Source organism: Jaculus jaculus, chromosome 2 (genome assembly GCF_020740685.1).
Source record: "Jaculus jaculus isolate mJacJac1 chromosome 2, mJacJac1.mat.Y.cur, whole genome shotgun sequence".
Lineage (NCBI taxonomy): Eukaryota > Metazoa > Chordata > Mammalia > Rodentia > Dipodidae > Jaculus > Jaculus jaculus.
This window is the reverse complement of record NC_059103.1, coordinates 166,575,640-166,601,857: the sequence shown is the minus strand read 5'-3', so window position 1 is coordinate 166,601,857 and position 26,218 is coordinate 166,575,640. Positions and strand designations below refer to the sequence as shown.

General features: G+C 41.3%; 1 pseudogene; it reads left to right on the top strand.

The window, feature by feature from the left end:
• The first annotated feature begins 832 nt into the window (after positions 1-832).
• LOC101612654 lies at positions 833-24,851 on the top strand (annotated as a pseudogene).
• Positions 24,852-26,218: the final 1,367 nt, after the last annotated feature.

The window sequence follows — 26,218 nt, the reverse complement described above, 5'->3', positions numbered from 1 at the left end:
AAGGATGTGTGTTTACAATGGATTCATTTTGTTAAAGTCTAGTGCAGGAAGCACCTGATATTTAATGCTTTAAGTCAGAAAATGAAAGGGAGAGTTGGGGAGATGGCTCAGTGGTTAAAAGCACTTGCTCATAAAGCCTACCTGCCCTGGTTTGATTCCCCAGTACCTAGGTAAAACCCAGTATCCACATAAGCCAGGACTCACAAAGTGACACATCCATCTGGAGTTCCCTTTGGAGCACCCATGCTCTCTCCCTCTCTCTCTCTTTCCCCTCTCTCTCTCCTCATGAATAAATAAAGATATATTTTTTAAAATAAGAAAATGATGTGCGAAGTCCCAAGTCGCTGTCCTGATGACGAGGCATACATTGTAGCTTCCTGGGAGCTTGTCCTGCCCGATCCCCTCTCCTGTTAGTGGGCACACCCCCACCTTCCATCAAAACAGGCAGGTGCTGCCTGCCAATTGCTCATCCGACCCCCCCCACACACACACTTTCACCTTCTCCCTGGGAAGGGCGTGAGAGCCTGTTGTCTCATCAGTCATCCGCTGGCTGTCAACAGCCTGCTGCTAGCGGCCTGGGGTGACTCAGGAGGCTGTGGGAAGAAGTTCTTCTGGGTTCGAGGCAGCAGAAGGTCTTACATCCAGCAGGTGCTTAGCAGCTACAGAGGAGAGGAAGCAACTGAGACGCCTTCCCTTTAGAAGTGGGTTTTACCAGAAGGATGAATAGGCCGGAAACCACCCCGCCAGCCAACCTCCTCCTGTCAGCTCCAGGCTGGACAGAACAAATGTGCTTTATCTGCAAGTGAGATTGGCTTCCGAGAGCCGATGCATCATGCCGAAGCACAGCTACTCCCTCTTCGCGGGTCATCCCCAGTCTCTCAGTGCTGGTTTACTGGCGGCCAGAGAAGTTCAAAAGAGCACTGGGACTGGGCATTGCTCCTCCTTTTGTCTGTTGGTCCAGGATGGGACGGAACCAAAGCCTACCCTCACTTCAGGTGAGGGCATTGGCTTCAGCCTCTTCGGGAGATTGCCCAGGTCCAGCTGGCAAGCCCGGTGGTGGTGGAAATGGCAGACCTCCAAATGCCTGGTTTTCTTCCACTCACTCCACCTAGATGGCGCCGAAGAAACTGGAATTCCAGCCTGCTTAGTGTTCACATAGCCTTTCATCTGTGGTGGGTGGATCAGGGGAGCCAGAAGCCCTCTGGGATGTGGAAGCGTTGATCAAGGGCTTTACCCAGTCTTGCTGGGGTTCCAACTGAGCCACAGTCAGTAAGGTAACGTTAAGCCGAGAGCTGCACTTGGGGAAAGAAAGGAATGACGGGTCTTTGGGGATTTCTTCTCTTGATGCTAAGCAGGTCGGTCAGTCTCACTTCTGACATGGTGGCCAACCACTGAAGGCAAAGCAAAGGAGGGGTAAGAGCAACCGGACGAAAAAGGATAAAGACAGAAGCCTTGAAGGAGAGAGGGGAAGTTGGGACCGGGACAATGTGACTGAAAGCAAGAAACAGAAGGGGCTGCAAAAACAGCACCTCTGTTCTGCTGAGGCTGCGTTTTGTTCTCTTCTCAGATTCTATTCATTTCCATGTTGATCGTTGCCTCGGGTCTGGAAGTACATGGAAAACTTGTTAGCAGTTCAGGGTCTTGTCAACTGAGGGAGGCCCACCTTGCACCTGCCTCACAAGCATGGAAACCTACAATCTCGAATGCAAAGGCTTGTGAAATACTCTGGAGGATGTCACTTAACCCAGGACTGAGATGATCCCTATGGGGAGAGGTGTGAGCGGGTAAAATGAGTCCCAGATAATTCTAGACTCAACATTTCTCTGAGCAAGTTTTTGTGCCCTCACATAACTCATAAAACTTAGACCTCAGCATGCTCAACTTTCAGGATGAACATGGCAAATTATTTCTAAGATCATTCCTATGTTTAAAACTTCATTATCTGGGGCTGGAGAGATGGCTTAGTGGTTAAGCGCTTGCCTGTGAAGCCTAAGGACCCCGGTTGGAGGCTCAATTCCCCAGGTCCCACGTTAGCCAGATGCACAAGGGGGCGCACGTGTCTGGAGTTCCTTTGCAGAGGCTGGAAGCCCTGGCGCGCCCATTCTCTCTCTCTCTCCCTCTAGCTGTCTTTCTCTCTGTGTCTGTCGCTCTGCAAAAAAAAAAAAAAAAATTCATTATCTGGTGTTTTTTTTTTTTTTAAATATTTATTTGCATGTGTGTGTATGTGAGGGGCTGTACAACAGGGTCTCTTGCCACTGGAAATGAATGCCAGATACTTGTGTCACTTTTTGTATCTCATTTTTCATAGGTTCTGGGAAATCGAGCCCAGGCTGGTGGGCTTTACAAGCAAGTGCTTTAAGCACTTAGACGTTTCCCCAGCCTCTGATAATATTTTTCATTTACTTAGCAGTCCTCCAGCACTTTGCCCACAGCTCTTACTTGACATCACATGATAGGTTCCACCTTCCTCTCCAGCTGCATCTTCACCTTCTCCTTTGTTAGAGTTTGGTGGTTGAACCACTCTAAAGCCATCACTAGCTCTTTCTCTCTTGATTATGGTCTTGAATAAACATGACACCTCTTCTGCCAGCCGTCATATTTTCTTACTAGCCTTGACTCCCAATTTTCCTTCATTATCTCTGCCTCTTCCAGGGAGCCTTCTCAGGCCATCCCTTTCATTCACATGCTCAAGGCCTCCTTTGTAGTTTTAAACCTTTGTATTGCCCCTCACAGCACTTTCCAGAGGACACTGTATGCTTACCTTGCTAGACCTTTATCCCATTGATAGCATGAGCTATTGCCTACATTCATAGGCCTCATTCAGTGTCTTAGCACAATGACTACCCAAGTGGGTCACTGAAGTTGACTTTAGAGCTCCTGTCAATATCTTATGGGTGTTATCCCCTCAAAAATATGTATCATTAAAAAAAAAAAAGTGTAGTGGAAATGTTTTCTTTAGCCAAAGAATTAAGGTACCATAAGAGTTACATAAGATGGGCCATAAGGCAATTGTATATGGACTCCAAAGGCTTCTAGATTCTGCTAAGGAACTGAATATGCTTTTGGAGTAAGGATGTAAGACAGCTGGCCTTGAGGGCTTGAAACACACGAAGTTGACCTCAGCAATGGTGTCCTAGATTCTCAGGGAAAAACATACTGATGTTGATGGAGGCTAAAATGTGGAAGGGCATGCTGAGAACTGAGCAAGGTATGCTTTATGAATTGCTTTCCTCATTTTTCAGTCTCGCTCATCTATGTCCTAACTACAGAAGCAATAAGGCAGTGAGTCAGGCCCTTATCTAAGTCACAGCCTTCCTCCTTCATCCAAGAAACAGTAAAGAAACAAGGCTTTGGAGCAAGCCTGGGGGTGATTCCAAAAAATTGCAAGACAGTCAAAAGAGCACACAAGTGTCATTAGTTACTGAGCAAATTGGAGGTGGAAGCTCTGGAAACATACATTCATTAAAGAAATAACGAAAAATGGAGAAATAGCAAGAACAGAAATCCAAATTGACCCACAGTCCTCTTTCCTCTTCTGTAAGACAACTACCAGGGAAAGTTTGCAGTAGGTTTTATTAACTCCCTTTTCTTTCTCTTTTACTTTTTGCCTTATTTCAAAAGTTATTTATCTTCATAGTATGCATACAGTTTTCAATTTTAACTTTTAGTTTACATGACAGTCATCTTATTTTATTTGTACTTTTAAGGTGAATTTTTACTCTCTCAATTTCTCTACTTTCAATAGTAATAAATAGAAAACATTTTCTATAAGTAGAGAACAATGGAGCCTGAGAAAAAGGAAGGAGAAGTAATTTTAATGAAATAAAACTCCCAGTAAAATTTAGAGTATGTGAACATCGTTGGTTTCTAAAAATGATGCACAGGCAGGTAGCTGGGTGAGTGCTTTGTTGTGAAATAGTCCTTTCCTTTTTTCAAATCAAACTGGGCATTTCTAGACTTAACTTGGGTAAGCTATGGATGTGTAAAGAAGAGAGAGGCGAAAGATTTTTGGTTTACATGTCCATTAAAGAAGGGAAAATTCAACCACCTGTATCACTTGAAGCTAAGTAGCTCTTCAAACTCTAATCTGCTATTAATTTCCAGTCTGCGAATGAGAAATAGTCAAAAAGTTGTACAGAGTACATTCTTTGCTGCCACAGACCTGGGACCAGGATGCTTCATGGGGAGGCATGTATTTTTGTCCATTCCTACTAGGAACTGGTCTGTTTCTTCAGCTGGAAAGGCAGTGAGCTAACAAGCACCTCTCTCCATAGGAGGGGCTGAAAGGTAAGAACAAAGGGACTTTTCTTGCTTCAGAGCATTTCCCCTCCTAGCTACCTAAAATGCTGTCAAGGAAAGCTCCATTTAGGTAAATACCTCCAAAAAGATGAGCACAGGCACATTAGGTATCCACTAATAACTGAAGCCACTATAGACATGCATGGAAAATGCCAATATGTCAGTAGAGGATTTGGATCAACTATAGGTTTTTAGTGTGTAGTTTGGAAGAAATTAAACACTCTTACTTAATTCACTACTTAATTTGTTGCTGTTGACTTATTAATAGAGCTGTAACATGTTTTGTTTTTGTTTGACATATAAGTTTTAATCCATACTTATAGTTCAGCCTACCTGATCTCTCTTAAAAGCATAAGGGGAATGAAAAATTATAGTTAATTTGACTCATTAAAGCGATGATAACAAGTGAAATGTCCTGACAGGAAACAATCCTGCTCTTGTATGTTAGAGGATTTTAAATATATAGATGAGGGAGCTTCTAAAAAATATTTTATTTACTTGTAAGGAGAGACAGGGAGAAGGAAGAAGGAGAGAATGGGTGCAACAGGGCCTCTAGCCTCTGCAAATGAACTCCATATGCATATACCATTTTGTGCATCTAGTTTTACATGAGTACCGGGAAATTGAACCTGGGTCATTAGGCATTGCAGGCAAGTGCTTTACCCACTGAGAAATCTCTTTAGCCCATGGAATAAGATTTTTTTTTTAAGATTTATTTTTATTTATTCATTTATAGTGACACAGAGTGTGTGCATGGATGTGCCAGGGCTCTTTGCTATTGCAAATGAATTCCATATGCATGAGCCACTTTGTACATCTGACTACTGGGAAATTGAACCTAGGCCAGCAGGCATTGCAAGCAAGTACCTTTAACTGCTGAGCCACCGCCCCAAACCCAAATGATTATTTTTTTATTCATTGAGTGTTTATTGAGTAACTGATGTGTGTTCATAATCTCCAAGGCTGCCTCCTAAAACTTCCTGCTTGCAAATCTAAAGATTTCTTTAATATCTGAGGGAGGGGAAAAGTAAACTAATGGGGGTTATTTTTTGCTCACCTCAGCCACACACCACAATTTATTTTTTCTACTTGAACATCTCCCTAACACAGAGTTATTTCCTGCCTCCTGAGGAAACTTTCTGCATTGCTCTCTGCTTCCTCTCCCTTACTTTCTTCATTTCCATCAGCCGCTAAACCCTACTGAGTCTACCATCACCTGTGTTCAGCCTTCCATTTCTGTCTCCTTGAACTCTGTCATGAAAAAGAAGCTTGTCATCTTATACTCTGATTTTACACACGCTTTCCACCCTCTCTGCATCTGACCTTCCTCATTTGAGCTTATTCCCTTCAGTGTTTTAGCCAACTAGTTTATCTCCCATGTACATTACATTGTGTTCCTGTGAAATCTTATGTATGCTTCAATTGCTGCAGTCTAACTCTCACAGATGTGATTTCTTTCTGGAGAAGTAATACTTTTTAAGTGAATTGAGTTTTGCCTATCTTTGTCACTCTATTGTAACATTTTGGGCACAGAGCCATGTGTGTTCCACATTTGTGTTCTTAATACTCAGAATAGCAGCGAGTTCCCCAAGTTGTAGACTCAGGAATAAGTGCAGGGGAAAAAGATAGAGGCAGGAAGAGAATCAGAGGCTCCTTTCACTTCCCACAGGTTAGAAAAGCCCCCCATAATATTTTTTGGCCTTATTTTTATCACTGCTTCTCTCATAGTGTTGAGACTGGCCATAGTACTTAACCCTAATATAAATTATGTTCACACTAGGGTTAAGGTATGGTATGGAGTTGACTGAGCACTTTTGAAAATAAATATAAACATATAAAATATGTAAAATCTAAATGCAGGATATAAAAATTGAAGTGGACAACGTGAGTAATCATGATCTCTAAATTTAAAGACTGGGTCCATGAGTGAGTGGACTCCCCTCAGTAGGAGATTTAAAGGCTGCATACGGTTCCAATAGGGTCAGGCATTGATTTCCTGTAAATAAAATGTGATTTCTTGAAGCCTGAATCAATATTTATCTACTGATTTAAATAACATTTAACTGGTTATGTAGTAATTACCTTTTCATTGCTGGGACAAAATGTCTGCCCCAAAGCAGCTAATGGGGAAAAAAAATATTTATTTTGGCTTACAGTCACAGGGAGAAGCTTCATGATGTCAGGGGAAAGTATGGCATGAGCAGAGGCCGGACATGACCACCTTGCCACAGCAAGTAGAAGACAGCAGCAAGAGAATGAAACAAACTAACACTGGCAAACAGGGACTAATAAGCTTCAAGGTCCACCCACAGCAATACATAACCTACAGCAAGGCTCCGCCTCCCAAGTTGCCATCACTTGGGGACTAATTACTCTAAACACATGAGTTTATGGGGAAAATCTTATTCAAACAACCACAGGCTGTCAAGCAGTTTTCTATGGCATAAATTCTGGGTTTCTGATGACTTCCATTATAAACTAAATGGAAGAAAGGAAAATCAGGTAGTTTAAGAGCTGATGGGTGAACACCTTGGAGATAGTTGTTTAGCAAAGCACCTTCATGGGTGAAGAATTTTGGTCCCAAAAGATTGCTTGGAGGGCTGGTCCAAAATGACTTAAGAGTATATCAAACAGTATCAAACTACTTCCTCATAATGAACAGAGAGAGGCTGGGGAGCTACTCGGTGGTTGAAAGTTCTTGCTGCATGAGTCAGATGACCAGTCTATATCCCCAGGACCCATGTAAAGCCAGGTGCAAGCAGCCCAATGGTAAGCAGTCAGGAGAATCCAAAAGTTCACACTCCAGCTATTAGGTGTTTGCAGTGGCAAACAGCAACAGAGACCCTGTCTCAAACAAGATAAAAGCTGAGCACCAACATGCTGAGGTTGTCCTCTGACCTCCATCTATGCCCCATGCATACCACCGCCCTCCAGAAATGGAAAGAGAACTTGTGGGTTAGTTCTTGGCTGTTAGGCCAGATTAGAAAGAAGCGAAAGAAACCTCAGAAAGAGACCTCAATAGAAAAGAAAGGTGGTCTCTCTTATCAGAGAAATTGATCAAAATTGGCCAAGCAGGAATGATCCAAGGATTCTGGGGCTAGGGTGATGCACACAGTAGCTGTAGTTCACAGTGATACAACTTCCTGCCACCTCCTGGAACCATGATCACATCCTGATCACACAGCCTTCAGTGGGAAGGCAGTAGTTTGGAGAGTATGGCAATATGAAATGGAAAAGGGCTAGTGCATAAGGAATGTAAGCAGAGGGAGTTTTCAATTTCAACAAATAAGTAGAATCTTGGAAGACAAAAGTAACTAGTAGAAGTGGAAGTGCTCAATCAAATCCATACCTAGAATGTACCTGGGGAGAAATGTAGGCTTCCTTCCCCTGTGCTTGGTTAAGTGTTTAAGCCAATTTTGATGAAATCTTAAAAGACATGGTGTGTACCATTTGTTAAAAAAAAAAAAATCCTACAAATTGGAAGCAAGCTAAATGGATTCACCAGTAGGTGACTGAATTGGCAAACTTTGGTATATCCATTTGATGAAATACTCAGCAATAAAAAAAGAAATGAACCATTCATATATTCAGTAAGTCCAAGTACATTGGGTTAAATGAAAATAAAACTCCTCATCTTGAAATGTTATGTACTGTATAAGTGTATCTATATAACCTTTTATGGTAGTTTGAATTAGGTATCCCACTATAAACTCACGTGTTCTGAAGGCTTGCTCCCCAGATGGTAGAAATTTGGTAATTGGAGCCTTGCTGTTGGGAGCAGGTTTATGGGTCTTACAGCCAGTTCCCCCTTGCCAGAGTCTGGCATACTACCCTGCTTCTATTGTTCACCTGATGATGGCTAGGAGGTGATGTCCAGCCTCTGTTCATGCCATATTTCCCCCCACAATCATGGAGTTTCCTCTTGAGTCTATAAGCCAAAATAAGCCCTTTCCTCCCACTAGCTGCTTTTGGTCAGGTGCTTTCTCCTGACAGCATAAAGGCAACTGCAACACCTTTCAAAATGACATAATTATAATCATGAAGAACAAATCAGAGATTGTTACAGGGGTTGGGAGTTGGGGTTGGGGTACAGGTGTGACTATTAATTGGTAACATGAGCAATTCTACTTGTGAAGGTAGACTATTGCTTACATTGACTATGGTGATGGCTTGTGGTGGTTTGTTACAGGTGACCCCCATAAATTTAGGCGTTCTGAATGCTAGGTTCCCAGCTGATGGAAATTTTGGAATTAAAGCCTCTTGGAGGTGGTGTGCTGTTGGGGGCAGGCTTATGGGTGTTATAGCCAGATTCCCCTTGCCAGTGTTTGGCACACTCTTCTATTGCTATGTTCCACCTTATGTTGGCCAGGGGTTGATGTCCACCCTCTGCTCATGCCATCATTTTCCCTGCCATCATGGAGCTTCCCCCTTGAGCCTGTAAGCCAAAATAAACCTTATTTTCCCCACAAGCTCCTTTTGGTTGGGTGATTTCTACCAGCAATGCAAACCTGACTGCAACATGGTTTTTATGAGGTTATATGAATATGTAGATTATAAAATTCATAGGAATATATATGTTTATAGATATGTGTAGGTATACATGTTATACACATAAAATTGATATTGCTTAAATAAGGATGTATTTGAGTTAATAATATTGAGTTAATAGTAATGCCAATTTTCTAGTTTTGAAAATAAGATATTACTGGAGTTACTTGAGTGAAGTATATATAGAACTACTATTTTTAAAACTTATAGAGATTTTAAACTGCCCATATAGTCAATTCTCATTATTGATTGTAGCTATGTTCTAAAATGTCACTGAACATTGAATTAGTGAATACTTCACCATTGTGAGGGCAAATAAAGGATTTGCATCCAGTCACAACATTTCTATCAATTGATCAACATATAACTTAATTTCATATGTATTTTTGTATAAGGATACTTTATTTGCTTCTGGTTTATGTAGGTGGCTTACAGTTGAACTCAGACCAACAGACTTTGTATGCAAATGTGTTCCTTGGTTTTAAAGACACTTTATTTAATGTGATTACTGATTTAATCACAGCCAACCACACTCTAACTCATTCCTTATCTAGCACACATATTTTCTGTAGAGGACATATCATACCCTTCTTGCATTAGGAACCTTAGATAGGACATCAGTTCTGCACATGGGACATTTTAAACAGCAAACTCACAAACAAAAAGCACAAAAATGCTTAAAATGTGGCATTAAGTAAATCATAAAAGGAACACTTGTTTACAGTATGACAATATGAAGGCAGAATGTTGACTTGTTTGACCTCTTTGGTTCTGTGTTTATCAGGTGGTTCAAATTTGCAGCTGTGCTGTGTATGCCCTTAATGACTGAGAAGGATCTGTGAGTGTTGATTTTGAGATTACAAATCAATGTTAGTGAGTACATAAACTCACAAATGTGGAGTCTGTGAATGGTGAGGACTGATGGTATTTGTTGCCTATGCATGCATAGAGATTTACACATACATATGTACACATTAGCCCTGTGTATCCTACAGGCTCTGCATCTGTGGATTAAATCAAATGTGGATGGAGAATATTTTTGAAAAAATCTTGTATCTGTACTATAGATTTACAAACTTTTTTCTCGTCATTTTCTCTACACAGTATGTAATTAGTTATTACAGAATAAAGACCATTTATATAGTATTTGTATTCCATTTGGCATTATAAGTAATATAGAGATGATTTAAAGTGTATGGACAGATGTGCATATGTAATATAAAAATACTGTGCCATTTTACATAAGGGAACTGAGCATCTGCAAATTTTGTATTCCAAGGGGAGTGGATGAGTTTGTGGGCCAGTATGTCATTGTGACTGTAGAAGAGGCTAGAGTGCAAATTCATATAATGTCATTTATTGTGTGACGAAACTATAAATTGCATATTAAAGTTGTATACTAAAACTATAAATGTCACCTGAAGAGGACAATTTTTGGCAAATTAAGTTAAGAGTTACATTTTCTTTGTACTTAGGAGTTTGCAAGATTTTTTTTTTCTGAATTCTGGGGAAATTTTGGGTCCAAACATTAACTTGTGTGCCTACAGCTAGCTTTTACTAGCATTATTCAGCATATCATTTGATTTCGTAACCATTAGTGTCCCCTATGTGTTCTTTTTGTCCCTAGCCCATAATTAAGCATCTGGGTTTAGGTGTCCAAATGGCCTTTAACTTCAGCTTCCCCTCTCAATGACTCACACTGGCTCTTTCAAAAATAGCTAATGAAGTATTTTCCATTGAAGTGTGCATAGCTGATAAAGGTCAGTGGGAGGTCCCCTTAGGGATCAGTTTCCCATTTGGTTTAGGCAAGTGTGACCAAATTCAAGTACGAGGTGATCTTAGGTACTAGGTAACAAATTCATTCATGCATTCATGTGTCGGTGTATATAGGCAGGATGGTGTGTTTTGAAGGTTTGGACCTCTTCAAAATTCAAATGTCAAGATCCTAATTCCCAAGGTGATAGTATTATGAAGTAAGGGCCTTGTGGGGGTCATTAAGCAAGATGCTCATGAAAGGGATTAGTGCCCGTTTAGAGGCCCACAGGGGCACATTTGCTCCTACCAGTTGAGCATACAGTAAGATGGTGCTATCAATGAACCAAAAAGTGAGCTGTCACCGGACACCAAATATGCTGGTCTCTTCATCTCTGACATCTAGCCTCCAGAACTGTGAGAAATTATTTTGCTATGGACGCCTGAATGGACTAGGATGTACAATGAGCATAAGAAGAAGGCTCCCGCTCCCTGTGAATTCTACCTTGATAACATCATATTTGAGTACTCTATTTAAGAAGGCTAAGAACATACTTAATTTTGTGAAAAGTAATAGCCGTTTTCCTTCTTGTAATTTTGTGCCCTTAACTGTTAGGAAAAATGGACTTTTAAAGATCTTGAGACAAATCCCATCACTCAGTATTATTAGAAATCACTATGGCTCTTTCCTGCCCACCCTGGGAATGACCTTTTATGGACTATGAGCCCAAAGCTTGTTTTAAAACATTTGGAATGGCCCTTCTCATACTTGGTGTCTATAACTATTACCCTCTCCATTATGAGTGAATTGCTGCCTTTCACTCTGGCTTCTCTTTAATCCCTTGTAGGCATATGCTAGTTCTGGAACTCATAGAATCTGGTTAGTGTATTTCTGAGAAGTTAGATAACGCCAAGCTTTAGTTAAGCTGCACATAGTCAAGTGACATACAGCCGTTTTTGGCCAAAAGCCCTTTCATTTTCCAAGGGCTCAAATGGAATCATTTAAAATGTAAAAATGCATGAACATCTTTCCTCTGAATGAAATACTACACTTTTACTTGGCTTAATTTACTTTAGACATAAAAATTAGGATGCTTTCACCAGTACCAGTGATCAGTAATGCTGTACACATTGCCAGACTTGCAGATTAGATAAGCATTTTGGTTTCCAGTAGTGTTTTCATGGAATTATCTCTATTCAGGTCAAATTCTATTTTGAGAACTCCAGCTGATTCAACAGCCTACAATTTGTACTTTTGGTCTCAAAGTAAATACTTGATTTAACTCAAACTGAGAGAACTGCACTTGTATTTGAGCTCTGACCCATGTAATTTTAATATCCATTAGCCCTTACTATGGGGTGTAATTGGATAGATCAGATGCTTCATAGCCTCATGCAAACAGTGGGGGAAGCATTCCAGCCACTTCCTTTCCAAAGCAAACACTATGAGTCTATTGGTCTAAATAGGAATTGCCAATTAGGCCATATTCTTTCCCTCACCACTTCCTTCTGCTTTGTGTTGCGAGTTCTTATGTGCAGAGACGAAGCAAGAGAACTTTCTAAAGTGAATTCACTTTTTTAATTGGGTCAAGAATGCCTTCATGTCACAAAGATTCACTTTTGCTTATAGTCAAGATATCTCCAAGAGCACAAAAACCTAATTCTCAAGACATAAGGATTTATAGCCTGACATAAACATGAAGGCCATCCAAACCTTCTCTTTCTGACACACAGGCAGAGAAGATAAAACAGTGAGTGAACATAGGGGATGTGTCATTGCCAGGCGTAGAGGTGTCAGATCATGGCTGAATTAGGTGTCTAGAAAGTTTAATTTAAAACAGGTAGAAAGGAATTGTTAACAGCAAGGGAGGGTGGAATATTGGAAATGCAGAAGTAAAATCAAATAGAAATTAAAAGATACTAGATAGTCATCACAGATAGCAATAGGGATTCAAGCAAAAGGCACCTTCACAGAATGGCCCTTCTGTGTCTGATGACACAAAATAAATACAATGTGTAGTAATTTTGGAGTCAGTACTTGAAAGTCATCCTAACAATGAGCTACATTGCCATACTAGGCACTTTAAGAACATACTGCTGGCTTTGCTTGATCACCTCAAAATCCCTTTATAGTTAGGCTTGTTTTTATTTTACTTATGAAGAAATTGAAGCTCAGAGAACTTTAGCATTTATGTTCAAGTAGCTTGGGAGTGGTAAGATTTGAATTTGGAAACATGTCAGACATTGGACACTCATACTCTTAACCATTAAACTAGACTAGATCTCAGTATGAAATCAAGTGACATGTAACTTAAGTAACTAGAATTACTACCTGTATTTTGGCTAGGGTATTTCATCTTGCAAGAAATAGAGACTTCAGTAGCCAGGCGTGGTGGCGCATGCCTTTAATCCCAGCACTCGGGAGACAGAGGTAGGAGGATCACCATGAGTTCGAGGCCACCCTGAGACTACATAGTGAATTCCAGGTCAGCCTGAGCTAGAGTCAGACCCTACCTCAAAAAACCAAAAATAAATAAATAAAAAGAAAAAGAAAAAAGAAAAAAAGAAATAGAGACTTCAAAGCTCACGGAAGATTCACGGGAGAGTTAGTACAATAACAGCACAGTATGGAAGTTGGGGTATGGACCCAAGGCCAGATTCCAGAGAGGATTCTTATGCTGTGCGGGAGCAGCTGTAACTCCCATAACAGCCTTCATCATTGCTCTTGTCAGAAGACATTTTTCTCTGCTTAGTGGGGCCACTGTGGGGGCTCAAGCACTCGTCATTGTCTCTTCAACTTGCCTAGCCTCTTCTGAGTTCATGTTTCCACTTTACTTCATACTCTATGACTTCTAGTTACTCCTGTTTTCCCACATGGTTGATAACTAATGTATGCTGTCTATTGACTTCTATTCATTGCCCTTCACAACCTACTATGTACCTTTCTCTGTGTTAGGGGCTCATGCTCCCTACAAGGTAAGATCTAGTTTGGTCCACAAGTATCCAGTGGAGGATGCTCACATTGGGCAGATTTAGTTAGGCCACTTCATAGGAGTAATCTTTGTGACATGAAGGCATTCTTGACCCAATTAAATATGAGTTTCTCTTTAGTGAACTGTGTATAGTCTGTTTGTTGTAGTTATCTTTGTATTGCTGGGATAAACCACCGGACAAAATCAGCTGATGGGAAGAAATAGTTTATTCTGGCTTTATGGTCTTGAGGAGAAGCTTTATGATGGTATAGGAAAGTACGGCTTGATCAGAGACTGGACATCACCTCTGTCATAGCAGCTAGCAGAAAGCAGCAAGAGTGAGCTGAGCTAACACAACAAGCTGGGGGTTTGAAAACCTCAAGGTCTGCCCTCAGTGACCCACCTCTTCTAGCAAGGCTCCACCTCCCAAATCTCCACAGCTGGGGACCAAGCATTCAAAACATATGAACTATCATTCAAACTACCACACTATCTGAAGAGGACTGTGGCCATTAATGGGCATCTTGCCCAATTTTGATTTCTTGATTTTTTTTTTCTAAATTTGTATGTGTTTGGCATGTGTGTGTATGTTCATGTGTGTGTGCAGTTGCGTGTGGAGACCAGAGGATAGTCTCAGGTGTCATTTCTTAGGCATTACCTGTTTATACCTCCTGAGCCAGTATTATATGAATGTCACCACACCCTACATTTTTATGTGGGTTCTGGAATCGAACTCAGGTTCTCATGCTTGTAAAGAAAGAACATGAATAACTGAGCTATTTCCTCCACTGACCCCTTATAAGCTATTTTTAATTAAGACATATGTTCACACATCTTTGTGGTGGTATATATAATGATCAAATGAATGTAGTAAGCACTTCCATTTTTTTCTGACAGTGTTTTTTATGTGTTGAGAATTTTTCTTGCATAGTTATTTTAAAATATATCACTGATGGTTCTACAAAGTTATCCCACAGTGATATAGGAAGCCCAAACTGATTCTTCTTCTCTGGCTGTGTCTGGCTAGGACTCTTATCTACCTTCTTTTCATCCTTTCTTTTCCAGTCTCTAGTGACTGACTACTCTTCTAGTCCATTCTTCTCTGAGATCGGCTGAATGAATTATCTTTACCAAAGTGCTGTCTTGTGTATACTGAACTGTGGCTTCTCAATGAGTCAGAACCTTTGAGAGTCTCTTTATAATACCCTTAGTCACCTCATAAGCCCCTGAGAGATCAGAATCCACTGTTTTTTATAATGCCCTCAGCATGTTTGCATGCCTTTGAATTTAATTTATCTTTCTACATTTCATGTTAAAATATATGTTTTTGCATGGCTATATGTCACTAGTTTCTCTTTCCCCGAAACTGAAGGGGGAAAGCAGACTCAGTTCTGTCTGTTATAATACACTAATAATAATGTTGATAATATCCTTCTTTTATAGAACACGTGTGCTTTTAACACTTTAGGCATTAAGTTTTGTGGGAAGCAACTTTATGACATGAGTAATTTGGAAATTGACCACTATCTGCAGGGGTGGAAGGAAGCCCATTTTCTTGATTACTTTGGTCTTTGGATTCCAGTGTTTTATATGAGTTGTCATATGGAACCAATAGCACTACACATTTCAAAGAGGAATGTCCTAATGCAATCTGAGATTCTGAGTCTTTGAGCCTTCTAATACTACATTATAAAACTATTAAATCAAGATGTATGTTTGATTCTTCCTTTGTTCCCCATAGTTCTTAACATAGTGATCTGAATGTAGTTGATCAGTAACACGTAGAGGTTCAAATTATGCTCGTGCAACCTTTGATGCATGGCGGTACTGATATTGTCTGGGACATTGCTAGGTCACGAATCACTGGAGTTGATTTGATTACTACTTCTACCACTGCTAACAATGGCAATTTACATGTACTTAATGTTTGCCATGTGCTAGGAACATGATGAAACAGTCTCAGAGGGATTATTTTACTCAACATTAGGTATTAGACAGCACATACTGGATGTGAACTCAGCCAATGGGACTCTATAGACATGCCTTTTTTTTTTTTTTTTCCTGCATGCCACCTTGATCATGAAGGAGATTGCCATAGAACAGTCACTTAGATCCAGCAAAGGGAAGTTTTAGAAACTCATCCCAAGGCATTTTTCACCAGTTTCTCAACAAATGCCCTTGATATGATGTAAGAGACCAAGTAGGGACAACTAATGACTAACTGGGATGTCCCAACACTCTGAGATTTAGATAAAATCTTGTCTAGAATACAGATTTAGTTTATCAGTCCATGAAATTTAGGGTGTAACCCTTGACTGAAAAGTCTGGGACTAAGAGATGATGGAAAATCTAAAAAAAAGAAAAGCTGTTAGTATTTGTTTTGTGTAGTTTTCAGTCTGTGTGACAGAGCTTAAGAACAAAAGGAAAAGAATAGTAACATGCAGGAGTCATCACACAGATGGGACATTTAGTGTCATTTATAAAGAGCAACTACTTGTTTTATTATTCTTGTGAGTGTTCAGAAATTGTAGCATTCGAGGGACCTTACTTGTAACCTAGGGGACACTGTTTAGTTTCTTGCTGATCCTGGGGAAGTTTTTACTTTGAAAGGAGCTCAGAGATCATCTCTTAGAACAGTGACTTACCTCTTAGATATAAATGTATATGTCCCTGTGTATTTATGTATATTATTATACACTTGTTCTTGACCATGACGTCTTTCATCATTAATGATAATTCCTATGTATATGTTAGGAAATTTGCAAAGACAAAGAGTTATAGTCATAACTTTTATAAACTGGAAATTTATTACAATGCTAATAGAGTTTTAAAATCTATAGATAATCTAATTGTAAGTGATACAGAATTATCAGTGCCATATACTTTCATAGTTAAATTTTTGCTACTTTAATGACTTTATAAACAACTTTATTTTTAAGTTTATTGTATATGTGTGTTGTATGATGTATATATCTATAGTGTATACATGTGTGTGCACTGATGCGTGTGTTGTGTGTGCACAAATGTGGAGGTCAGAGTAAAATGCCAGGTGTCCTCGATTACTCTTCCATGTTGTTTCCTTGACATGGAGTCTCTTTCTGAACCTGGAGCTTCTGGGGTATTTTGGTCAGATTGGTTCACCATGGATATCCAGCTATTCTGTCTCCACTTGCCTCAGGACTGGGGTTATAGGCACGTGTGATTATGTGTGGATTTTTATGTGGGTACTGGGAATTGAACTCAAGCCCTCATGCTTGCACAGCAAGAACTCTTACCCACTCAGCCAGCTCCATCGTCCAAAAAAAACCTCACTATTTTTACCCCCATTTTATGGTTACTGCTAATGAGACTAAAACAGATTCAACAGATTACCTAACTGCACGTGGGAAGGCACAGACCAAACACCAGAACTATACTCATTGCTGAGGTTAAAGCAGAGAGAAGGTTAAACATATATCTTCCCTTTTTTTCTCTTTATCTGAGTTACTTTAAATGTACAAATACGTGTATTTATATAGTATGATAATCTGATATCTATATATCTATCTAGAGAGAGACAGAGAGGAGAATATAATGATCAAATCAGGGTAATTAACACTTTGATTTTTTAAAAATATTTATTTACCTATTTTTCTTAATTTAAAATATTTTATTGCAGAAAACTTTCCTATATGCATTTTGTACTTTGTTTATACACCCTCCTCATTACTGTCCATTTTTCCCTTCCTGCATTCAGTGGTCCTTCTCCTCTTTGATAGTACCCCTCTGCTTCCATTCCATGTCACACATCTACACATATATTAACATATAGCTCAATCTCGATTCTGCATATGAGAAAAACAAAACAAAACATGTATTTGTTCCTTTGCCATGTTTCTCTCCTTCTTTCTTCTTAGTCCCTCCCAATTTCCTGATGAATACATAACAATTGTGCATATTTACAGGGTACAGTTAAACAGAGTTTTCTAATTCTGATCACTCTTTACAATGTAATTGCATAGCTGTATAAAACTAAGTGATTCTATGCACCTGCACACAGTCAGTAGTGTATAATGTTATTCTTGGAAGAGATTCTGTTTCATGTTAATCACGAGCAAGCAATCCAAGGCCAAGAACCATATCTTGCTTAGTGTTTTTTTTTTTGTTTTTTTTTTTAATTCTTCTTTTACTTTGTGGCCGAGGACTACCTGTCTGTGTAGCACCTGCTGCATGCCAGGCACAGTGATTGCAGCCACAGAGGTCCCCTGCTTTTCTAAAGTTTCTGATCTGACCCTTAGCTGGGCCTAATGTCTTACCCTCACTGTGGGACTTCCAATAAATATTATTGTTTTTCATAATAACATTTATTAAGCATCTATGTGGTTTCCAGCACTGAAGGAAAGATCTCAAAGGGGGAAGTTCATTGCAGGAATGTGTTTAGGAAGCTGTGCAGGATCCTACAGCTTCTCCCAGGGCAGCAATAATCCTGGATATTGTGCTGACTATAAAGAGCCTTCAGACTCCCTGAAGAAAGCAGCTGTCAGTTCCCCTGGGACTGGGTTTTATTTTCACTGATTGAGTGACCTATGTGTTACAACTGCATATTTACGTTTAGTTCAGAATTTGTCCGAGAAGAAACTCCACTTAGAATCCAAAGGATTACTGACCTTCATGTCAAGAGATTTTTTTTAAAGATTATACTCTTATATTCCCTCACTCTCACCCCAATTCCACTGAGGGCCCCTCTCTGTGGGGTTATTGGTATTCACTGTGGAGTCATGAAGGCCACAGCCAGTTTTGGGGGGAAGGGCATGCCTCATATTCTGACCCATCCTGTGGCTCTTACAATCTTTTTGTCCCTTTTTCTGCAATGTTCCCTAAGCCTTGACTGGCAAGTTAGAAGTCTGCTTTACTGTTAAGTTATCAATATAGTCCATATTTCTTCTTTGATGAGTTTTTAGTGACCACAGTGTCTGTCACTATCTCCCTGGAGCTGGTTGACTGGAGCAGTACTCTTGTCATTGCTTTGGTCTGCAATGTGTCCTGGGCCCTGGCAGACATGGTAGAGGGGGACAGACAATTGGCTATTTTTTCATATTGATGGATCTTGGATCTCCTTAGTATTTTCTGCCATCTGTAAAACAAAACAAATCCTCTAACCAGGAATGAGAGCAGCTTGGACGAAAGGACAGGGTTTTTTTTTTAGATGTAAAAGTCCAGGTTTATTGGTTAACAGTACACACCGTACCCACCCTTCATTCATCTACTTTAAAGTAAATATTCAGTGAGCATCCTCTTCATATGAGGACACACAAAGAGGACTAAATTGAGATATTTGACCTCTAGACACTTGTCACTAAAGACAGCAAATACAGACAGCTAGAAGAGAGAGCAGGGAATCATAAGTAGTACAAAAATGTAAGAGGCCACCATACAGGGCATGCTGCTACACTGGAGGACTTTGTTTCCTGTATGTTTAAAGCATCCAAATGCCCATGTAAGAACCTTACATGACTTATTTCATGCACTTCTCAAAGAACCTAAAGCCTGAGGTAGCAACCCTTCTCTGTAGGAGATTTTAACCAGTAGAACAATGATACTAGACTAGTGAGCACTGACTTTATTCCTGGTAAAGGATTTGCTAGCGGACACAGCTTAGTGTCACAGCTAGATGGTCTAATTTCCATCTAGACCTTGTCAAGCCCACCTGAAGTGAAGATGGCATCTGCAGGCCAGACACTCTTTGTCAGGTCATTGCTCCCCAGTGAGAAAGAGAAAAGTCCTGTGTGCTCAGGGTCTTCCTGAGATCACCTCTCCCAGTCAAGAATTATGGAAGAGTAGTTCTGTATTCTGACTGGGTACAACCTGCCATGTGTCTCTCTATCTCTGTGTGAGCAGGAAGAGAGGTCTGGCATGTTAAAGGAAATCTTCTATGGAGAAGTGGTGTGGAGAAATATTTTCATTCTCTTTTTCCATTGGTTTATTTATGAAATGCAGGATGTTATCAGGGTGGTTCTCCCTCCATAGGCTGGGGCATCAGCAATAGCTGTTCTTACTATCTGTTGAGACCATGACCTTCCTTTGAGGGGATTTTCTAGAGAAATATGGATTTTTTTATCTTAGAAAGCTCTAAAAAGGGTCAGAAGAGAGCATAGTTTAAATGTACATGTACTTCAATATCCTTCTGTCTTCAAGGCAAAAAAAAAAATTTACCTATTTTTACCCATAACTATTTCTATCTCTGTGTGAAATGCAGGCCACTAGAGTTTTTGCCACACAATCAAAATGAAACACATTAAGATGTTCCAATATTAAGATGCATAAATGTGCTTGAACAATAAAATACCAACACAATAGAAGAAATTCAAATTTGGATCTACAATTCTCTTATTATCAGTTGTCCTGGAAGTAATTAAAGCCCTCAAATTAATCACCCTTGCAAGTTAAAGATGCAAAACTTTCACATCTGATAGAATGAGAAACAACATAAAATTGTCTTGCTCTGATAGGTTCAAATTAACTTAAATTCATCCTTGCTCAATTTCTTATTCTGCTCTCAACCAAAGTTCTTATTTGCAGGATGGCTGGGGTGCAGGAGGAGTATGTGCAGCTGGAATTCTGTTAGCATCTGCTGCTTGCACTGAGCCAGCTTTCTCTGGAGTGGGCAGAATTCCTTCAGGACTTCTGAATCTATAGAAGTTCCAGTCTCTAATATTTTCTTTTGAGAAGAATTCAATAGGCAAATTCATCATCCAGGGACCTCATGCCTACTATATTCAGGAAACAAGATAACTCACAGCCTTCATTGCCAGATATCTCAGGAAGAAGAGCCTTGCTAGATCCAAGTGCTCATGGCAAACTGAGGAAGGAACATTGCTGGAGGAAATGGGATTGCAGCCTTTTCAGAGGCCATTGGACTGCCAGTCATCCAGAGAGAGTGAACTTGTTCCTATGGCCAGAATACCTGAAAGGAACAACTTCAGGAAGCAAAGATGTAGTTTTAGCACATAATTTCAGCAGGTTCAGTCCATAATTGCAAGGAAGGTTTGTTGGAGCTGAGCAGTTAGCATCATGGAGGCCAGAGAGCAGACAGAAAGGAATGCTGATGCTCAGATTTCTTCTACAGAGTGCTGAAAGATACATGTACAACATTTTAAAAGTAAAAGTAGAGAGGGAACAACAAGCAGTCCCTTGGCTGGGAGGGGGAAGTGTTAGTACAGCTGTTGTATTTTAAACAGACCTGGTCAGGAAAGGCTCGGCTGAAAGCAGAATTTCCATGCAAAGGCTCCAGGACATAAAGGAAAATACCTGCACATATCTGGACTAGTATTTCAGGTAGGACTCCATATGATCAAGAACCTGAAAGAAGAGGGTGTAAGTCAGCTAGGAGTGGGGTGTGTAGGGAGGGCTACAGCAAGAAACGGTGGAAGGGAAGATGAGTCTAAGGGGGAAGGGTGATCTAAGCACTTGCCTTTTTATCTAAGTGAACAAGAGATTTAGGAGAGTTCTAAGCAGAGGAGTGACTTGCACATGTTGGGTTTCATGTAAGACACAAGTGCTGATCCTATGTCGGTCTTGACCTATTATTATTCTGCCTAGTTCTGCTTTACTGTGGCTCATCTCTGATATGCCTTCCCAAGGGTCCAAATTGTCATGACTTTATAGGAGCTTCCCTTAAAGTCTAGAAAGTACCTTTTCCTCGCACAATAATGGTTGTACTTTCTGATTTAAGTATTCTTTTAAATTTTATATTTATTTGTTTATTTGCAAGAGAGTGGTGGGGGAGAGAGCACCAGGGCCTGTAGCCACTGCAAATGAACTCCAGGTGCATGCCCCACCATGTGCATCTGGTTCTGGGGAGTTGAAACTGGGTCCTTGGGATTTGCAAGTAAGTGCTTTAACCATTAAGCCATCTCTCTAGCCCTTCTTTAAGTATTCTTCACTGGGCTTTTCTTACAATCATGTCTCAAATCTGTCCAGAGTTTCTGCAACCACTTAATACAATGCAGGTCCCTCGGTCTTCATCAGAAAGTCTCTGCTTGCTTTCACTTTTGATGTGTTACTTGTGGCCTGGAACTGCAACAGTGACCTAGATTCTGACCCTCTTTGCAGGAATCATTTCAGATTCTGCCCCCGAGATGACACATCTCTGCCTGTGAGAGACTTTTCTGGGTCCCAGTAACGTTTTCCACATTCATTCATAGTTAAACCACCTCCCCTTTATTAGTGCTGTACTCAAAGGAGTTTGGTCTGAGTTCACCTTTTCCTGTTTATAACACTTGGTCATAGAATCTTATCTTATGTTTCATAACTATCCAGTCTGTGTCCTAACACCCCAATCTTTCTCTGTGAAAGCATTACTTTCTCTAGCGAATTACTTGACTTGCTTTCATTTTCAGTACACAGCCGTGCCCACTGAGGCTAGGTCCTGGATCCTCTCAAAGCAACCTTCTGGAAATTATTCCATTTCTGGCACTAGCTCATAAGTATTACCACGGACTAGCAAATTTCAGAAAACCCAAACTTTTCATTCGAGGATGGGGCTGCTCATTGTCACCCCGTTAGAATAATGAGATTAGTATAACTGTGACCCCTGAGATCCAGCACAAGTCTAGGCAGGCATTTCTTCATTAGGCATGTGTGAAGTTAAAACTAAAGGAAAAAGGTGGGTGAAGAAAAGAAAATAATCTCCTTGAAGAATAAGGAAGCAATATTTTACTGTCCTGAACTGCCAAAATTCATTTTTATGGATTCAGATCCATGAAGAATTGGCTACAGTCCATGTAATTTTCTGAGTGTTAGAATTTGCACTTGATCTCTCTAGTTACTTGAGCTGTATGAAAAAGAAAAAAAAAAAAAAACTGTTGCCAGCCCACTCCCCATTGGCTACTCATAGAGTATTATTACTCCACTTAAGAATTTCACTCTAGAAAGAGACTCCAATTAGGACTAGTTTTAAATGGTAGAATCTGAGGACATGCTAGATCATTTAATCTCAGCACCTTCCCTTCTCCCAACATTCCAATTTGTTTTATAGCATTTAATGGCTCATTTGGAAAAGTAAGTCACCATTGAACTCTCTGCTTCTGAAGTTTTGGGTTCCTTTAGCCTTCATAGTAGGTAATTCTGCTAAGGCTGTTAAATGGAGAGATTTTTCATTGGAGCACATTTTCCTGAAGCAGTTTCACTTTGAGCAGGGAACACCAGGTGTCCAGAAATCCACAGGTCACTCACACATAGTGTCAGTGAGGTTGATTGGTAACACGCACAAATGGGCTGCATCTGCAAGGTAATTAGAAGTAGCCGACTGCTCATTCATTCACTGAACATTGAGCAATGACTACATTTTCTGTTTTCTTTGTATTTGAGAGAGAAGAGAGAGAGGGAGAGAGAGAAAGGGAGACAGAGAGAAAGAGAGAGAAAGAGACAGATAGTGAGTATGGGCCTGCCTGGGCCTCCTGTCACTGCAAATGACCTCCAGATGCATGAGCTTCTTGGTGCATATGGCTTTACCTGGGTCCTGAGGAATTTAACCTGGGCCCTTAAGCTTTGCAAGCAAGCACCTTTAACCCCTGATCAATCTCTCCTTTTACTCTTGGGGTATCTTTTGACTTGGTTCCATCTTTTCCTCCTTGCCTCTTTCACATTTGTTACCCCTCCCTTGACCCCCCCCCTTTCTCCCTTGAGTCTTTTCCTTGACTTGGTTTCCCTATTTCTCTAGCTCCTTTTGCAATACTCAGAATGCATGATTTCCACACACCAAAATTCAGTAAACATGACTGCAGTGAAGAGCCAGGGCCTGGTTCCCTGGTGGGTGTCTCTGAGATAGAAGTGATCAAGGCTCTGCCATCCCTTTTTGAGCACCATAAATCCCTAGATGAAAAGGTTTGGGAAAGACTATGGATGGAACTGAGAAGAGTGGTTATGCTGGAGGAAGAGCTGGAGCTGAGAAATTGGGAGACTCTGAGCCTTCCAGATCAGTTCTCTGGGTGGTGGTCAGGGCTAGAAGACCTGGGGAAAGATGAAGATGAGAAGACCCTTGCCAATGGCCTGAGTCTTGTGGGAGATTCTAACCAGTACTCAGCAGAGCTGGAGGAGGTGCTGGAGCAGCAGCAGGAGTGTGCCAGCTATGGGAGTGCCTGGCAATGCTATGAAGTTAGATGGGCTAGCTGGAGGAGGGGCTGGGCCCAGCTCATCACAAGCTGGGTAAGGTGGAGGAAGTGAACTCCAAGCTGCAGTGAGACCTCAAGGAGGCTTTAACTCAGTGGGAGAATGTGGAAGAGAGGATCACCATGCTGGAGAAGCCATGACCTGAGTGCCCAGCATGAGGCCACATCTCTGCATGATGCCAATGAAAAGCTGTTGAATGAGTTGGTCAGCAGTGAGTCACTATGCCACCAGAGAGAAGCTGGTGAAGAGAAGAAGAGTGCTGAGCTGCCATATGACTGAATGGCTGAATGATGCCAAGCACAAACTGCAGCAAATGCTTCAGAAGGCAGAGACCTTGCCCTATATAGGGTCACAGTTGGCACAGAGTAGCAGTGCTCAACAAAGCTGAGATATGTCATGGGAACTTTGAGGACTTTCACCAGCTAGAGACCCAGTTTGAGGAGAAGAACCAGGAGCTGCAGTGGCCAGCAACAGGAGATGATGAATTATGACTAAAATAAGCAGCTAGGGCTGGAGAGATGGCTTATCCATTAGGGAATTTGTCTGTGAAGCTTAAGGACACATGTTCAAATCTCCAGGTCCCAGGTAGTCAGACACACAATGACACAAGCATGCAATGCCACACATGCACACAAGGGGGCCCACACATATGGAGTTCTTTCATAGAGGCTGAAGGCCCTGGCACTCCCATTCTCTCTCTCTCTCCCCCTCACTCTCTGCCTCTCCCCAAACAAAATAAATTACGTGGCTATCTGAGGCAGTGGACAAGCTACTGAGCCAGTCCAAAGAGAGAAAAGAGCTTCATCTGTGGAGCACATGGCCACTCTGGAGGAGGAGAACTCAGCAAAGAGCTCATATGAAAAAGCTTCAGGATAATGAGCTGCTGCTTAACAAGGAGCAGCCCTTGGCTGAGATGGAGCAGATGCAGATGGAGATGGACCAGTTGTCAGGTGGCCACTGTCCTCTTATCCCAGGTCTCTTTCTGGCAGTTCCTTGGAGCAAGACACCCACATAACCTTCTGGTGCCCCATCCCTGGATCCTTATGGGGCTGGCAGTGGCCAAGCAGGCAAGAGGGGATGCTGGTCAAGGGTCAGGATGAGTCCTCAAAGGAGGAAGCTGGGGTTCCTTGAGTGGGGAGGCCAGCCATTTCAGGAGACACCCTGCCACCCACTCTAGCCTATTTTCACCTTGAGAGAATGACCCAGGCCTTGCCAGTGGTGGCAAGGTTCCTGGAAGATAAGGGAGCCTCCCGTTGATGCGAGGGTGCACCCAATTCCCTGCACAAATCCCTGAAGAAAAGAACATCAGGTCATCCATGGGCCAACTCTGGCAAGAAAGAGAAGGGCAGGAAAGGACCTCCAGGGTAGGACAGCTATTTCTTGGATGAAACTTCCAGCAGTTAACTGGCAGTTGGCATTTCTGTCCAGATTGATTGTTGCTGGTTTGTAACTCCAGGTGAGGGCTGTGATAGGAGATCAAGGGGAACATGGGTGTCACTCTGGATTGTCCCTGCTCCATAAACTGCTCAGCCTTAGTGCAGGTGACCTCACTCTGATGGAAGACCTTTCCTGAGGCTGGGCTGTTTTCCCTTCCTGTCCTCAACATGGTGTGGCCTGGGACGCCATAGCTTCCATTGTAGACTGAACCATCTGCACACCAGCAAGCCTTCTCCTACCACATGGACTGGCTCTGGACCAACCACAAGAATTTGACTCAAGGGGACATGGTGGTCAAAGAAGATAGGAAGAAATCCTGCCCCAAGCTTCCGCCTCTCTTTTTTCTACTTTGCATTCTTTTTTTTTATGAAGTAGGAAATTTGTATGGCCTATCATTCCCCTCCTCCCTGCTCTCCATCCCCAGGAGCGCCCTCCTCATGGGGATTGCTGGAATTCACCTTGGGGTTGTGGGTTATGAGCTGTGAGAGCAGCAGCTACTGTAGGTGTGTGTGTGTTGGGGGGGAGGGAGGCAATTCCTCCCATCCTGTGGCCGTACAATCTTTCTGATCCTTCTTCCACACAATTTCCTGAGCCTTGGTGGGTGTGTTTTCAGTCTACCTTAGTGTTGAACTCTCAACAGCTTCTAGATTTCTGCTTTGGTATGTTTTGAGTATCCTCAGTGTTTTTCTCCATCGCCCTGGGAAGGTTGTCAGGCTCATCTTGGAAACAGCACTCTTTCTCATCTCTCTCATTCCTCCGTGGTTTCACCTGGGCCTTGGCTGATATGCAAAGTATGATTCAACTCCTGTCAGGGAGTCAGCTATCTATTCTGGTCTTGTTAATAGATTGTGGTTGTCCTTGTTTCTCACTACCTTTTGCTAAAACATTATCCAATAGAGAGTGAGATGAGCACAGGTTAAAGGGTTAAGCATTGTTAATTTAGAGAGATTTTGGTTGGTATAGCCTCTCTTTTGGCCAAAAACTAGTGGGAGTTTCTCCTTGGAATTCATATTCTCCATAGGATTTGGACTTGGTTCTCAGTGTCACCTATAGGTTCTTTA